Source organism: Apium graveolens, chromosome 5 (assembly GCF_009905375.1).
Source record: "Apium graveolens cultivar Ventura chromosome 5, ASM990537v1, whole genome shotgun sequence".
In the NCBI taxonomy this organism is placed as follows: domain Eukaryota; kingdom Viridiplantae; phylum Streptophyta; class Magnoliopsida; order Apiales; family Apiaceae; genus Apium; species Apium graveolens.
Window position 1 is genome coordinate 219,497,943 of NC_133651.1, and position 3,694 is coordinate 219,501,636.

At 41.0% G+C, this 3,694-nt stretch overlaps 1 non-coding gene across 1 annotated transcript; it reads left to right on the plus strand.

Moving 5' to 3' along the window:
* The first annotated feature begins 1,889 nt into the window (after positions 1-1,889).
* LOC141662597 (small nucleolar RNA R71) lies at positions 1,890-1,996 on the plus strand. The gene has a single exon (XR_012550703.1). It is a non-coding gene; the product is annotated as a small nucleolar RNA R71 (small nucleolar RNA).
* Positions 1,997-3,694: the final 1,698 nt, after the last annotated feature.

The following is a 3,694-nucleotide window of genomic DNA, read 5'->3' on the forward strand; positions in this document are numbered from 1 at the left end:
ATGAATCACCTAAAAAAGCATACCTCAAGTGTTCAGGTAATGGTTTGAGCTCCAAGGTAGGTGCTTCCTCTATTGATGGTTTGAGCTTCCCTTCAGCATTCTTAAGGTCAGAAGTACCAAGAGATTCAAATGGTATGTCGAGCTTTCGCTTCCATGGAGAAGCGTTCAGATATTGTAATTGCTCGTTGTTATCTTCATCATCGCTGTCAAAATCCCCCACTAAGGCCTTTTCCAATGCATCAGACATTAGCATGTGATCGAGTTCCGATGTAACCGCAGAATCAATCACATCCACTTTTAAACACTCCTCATCTTCTGTAGGGAATTTCATTGCCTTGAATACGTTGAAGGTCACATCCTGATCTTGGACCCGCATAGTAAGTTCCCCTTTTTGCACATCTATCAAGGTACGGCCAGTAGCCAAGAAAGGTCTCCCCAAGATTATGGGAATCTTCTTATCTTCCTCAAAATCCAGAATAACAAAATCTGCAGGAAAGAAGAGCTTATCCACCTTGACGAGCACATCCTCAACTATGCCCCTTGGGTAAGTAATGGAACGGTCCGCCAATTGTAGCGACATGTATGTGGGTTTTGGATCAAGCAGATCCAGCTTTTTAAAGATCGACAACGGCATCAGATTAATGCTTGCTCCCAAATCACAAAGGCACTTGTCAAAAGTTAGATTGCCAATGGTGCAAGGAATGGTGAAGCTTCCTGGATCTTTCAGTTTTGGTGGTAACTTTTGCTGCAGAACAGCGCTGCATTCTTCCGTGAGAGCAACGGTTTCAAGGTCATCCAGTTTCACCTTCCTTGAAAGAATAGTCTTCATAAACTTCGCATAACTAGGCATTTGTTCCAGAGCCTCAGCGAAAGATATATTGATGTGAAGTTTCTTGAACACCTCCAGAAACTTCCTGAACTGTCTATCCAGCTTTTGTTGCTGCAATCTCTTAGGAAAAGGTGGTGGAGGATAGAGCTGTTTCTCCCCTGTATTAGCCTTAGGCAGAGTGTGTTCAACAATAGTCTTCTTTGGTTCCGCCGCTTTCTCCTTTTGCTTAGATTCTTCATCTCTAACTTCAGCATCGACTTCTTTTGCCTTTTCAGCATCAGCTACTTTTCCAGACCTTAAGGTAATAGCCTTGACTTGCTCTTTAGCTTCCTTCCTGCCTGGTACTTCCGTGTCACTGGGAAGAGTGCCAGGTTGACGATTGAGCACTGCATTGGCTAATTGACCGATTTGATTTTCCAAGGTCTTGATAGAAACCGCCTGACTCTTGCACAACAGCTTAAGTTCCTCAAAATCAGCACTAGTAGGTGCAGCTGCACTTCCCTGTTGAGGATATGATTGCCTTGTAGCATACTGCTGTGGTTGCTGGAATCCAGGTGGGTTAAACTGTTTACTTACTCCTTGCTGATATGTTTGCTGAATAGCATTCTGATTATTCCCCCAGCTGAAATTTGGATGATTTCTGTTGTTAGGATGATAGGTCGCTGGCACAGGCTGCTGTTGTCGCTGATAATTATTCACATACTGAACAGATTCATTGACAAGAGAACACTGATCCGTAGTATGAGAACCTGCACAAAGCTCACAAACCATAGCTATTTGATTAACTCCATACGTAGCCAAAGAATCAACCTTCATTGATAGCGCTTGGAGCTGGGCTGCAATAGCGGTGGCTGCATCAACTTCCAGAATACCTGCTACCTTGCCTGACGTCATCCTCTGAGTTGGGTTTTGATGCTCATTTGTAGTCATCGTCTCGATAAGATTATACGCCTCAGTATAGCTTTTAGCCCATAAGGCGCCTCCAGCTGCTGCATCGAGCATGGGCCGAGATTGGGCCCCCAAACCATTATAAAAACCAGTGATTACCATCCAATCCGACATTCCATGATGTGGACATTTTCTCAACATTTCCTTGTAGCGTTCCCAAGCCTCGCACATAGATTCTGTAGGTTGCTGCGCAAACTGAGTAAGAGCACTCCTCATAGCAGCAGTCTTTGCCATTGGATAAAACTTCACCAGAAACTTTTGCGCAAGATCTTGCCACGTAGTGATGGACCCAGCTGGTTCAGAATGTAACCAGTCTTTAGCCTTATCCCTCAGTGAGAATGGGAAAAGCCTCAACTTGATAGCCTCATCAGTCACGCCATTATACTTAAAAGTGCTGCAGATCTCGACAAAATTCCTTATGTGCATGTTGGGGTCTTCAGTTGCCGCTCCTCCAAAAGAAACAGAATTCTGCACCATCTGAATAGTGCCCGGCTTGATTTCAAAGGTGTTAGCTTGAATAGCCAAATGAAGGATGCTTGACTGAATGTCATCAATTTTAGGCCGAGAAAAGTCCATAAGAGCTGGGTCAGCTTGAACAATACGATCTCCCATGTTTACTGGTTCTTTCTGCTCAGTTCCTGAATCTGAATCCTCAAAATCTAACTTCTCCGGAGTATCAAGAACTTCGTCTTTCTCCTCAGCTGTATCTAAGGTCCTCTTGCGAGCACGAGAACGAGTTTGCATAAACGCTTGCTAAAGTACCCGAAACACAACCGAAAAGAGTAATTAACTACTACGTCCTAATCACTGAGTCCTAATGACCAATGATGGTAAGTACATAAACTAAACAAATACGCCGAGTCCCCGGCAGCGGCGCCAAAAACTTGTTAGGGCGAAATCACGCACTAATATTCACGCAAGTATATGCGTTCGCAAGTAATATAGAATACTTTCTAGTTCGTTCCCTCAGAGACTCAGACTAAGTTATTGTCTAATTAAACTCACTCACCAATGTATGATTACTTCTCAATATTAAGATAACACTTAAAATTGTTGATTAAATATTAACTATAATTAACTACTTAATTAACCACTTAACTAACACTTCAATTTATCAATAATAAAACACTCATGAGATCACAACTTCATTATTACTTCTTTCTATAGCCATTGTTATTACCTTTAGCATGTGACAGTGATGATATTAATCGAATAACACGAAACTGATAAAAGCCAACTTTCATTATACTAATACCATTCTACCAAGCATCCACAATTAAGATAGAAGTTGAATAGTCATCAATCATGTTGAGTTCCTATATGTCTACAGAAATTGACAACACAACGATTTAAGCACAAGTTATTCCTTTTGATTACATAGGGCAAATAAAACTGTTAGAATTACCCACTAATCATGCACAACGTACATGAACCTATGCTAGCATGGCAAGTTCTAAATCTCAAGATCCACCGTCGCTTCACAAGAGATTAACACCCTATCTTATATGTTCGCGACGTACATAAGACGAATACGCACAACCAATACTAGATATCATGCAATCATCACACACTAAAGTATTAAACAATTAACTAAAGAATTTCATAATAAATCCGTTGCAACCCCATGATCACGATTAGCCCATAATAGAACTTATCGCCATCATGGGTTCATATGAAATCATGATAAACAACACAAGAAAATAATAACTAAACTAATTATATTAAAACAGAGTACGTCACAAGAGTAAATAAGTCAAAGCAAGAAAACTAGCATCCAACGTTACAACGAAACAAGAATCACAAGAATATATGCTTCCTCTTCGTTGCAGTGTGCTAAATCGGTCTTCTTCCTTATCTCCTTCGCTTCTTGCGCAAAACACAATCTAAAACATAATCTCCTTCTTATTTTCTATGAAA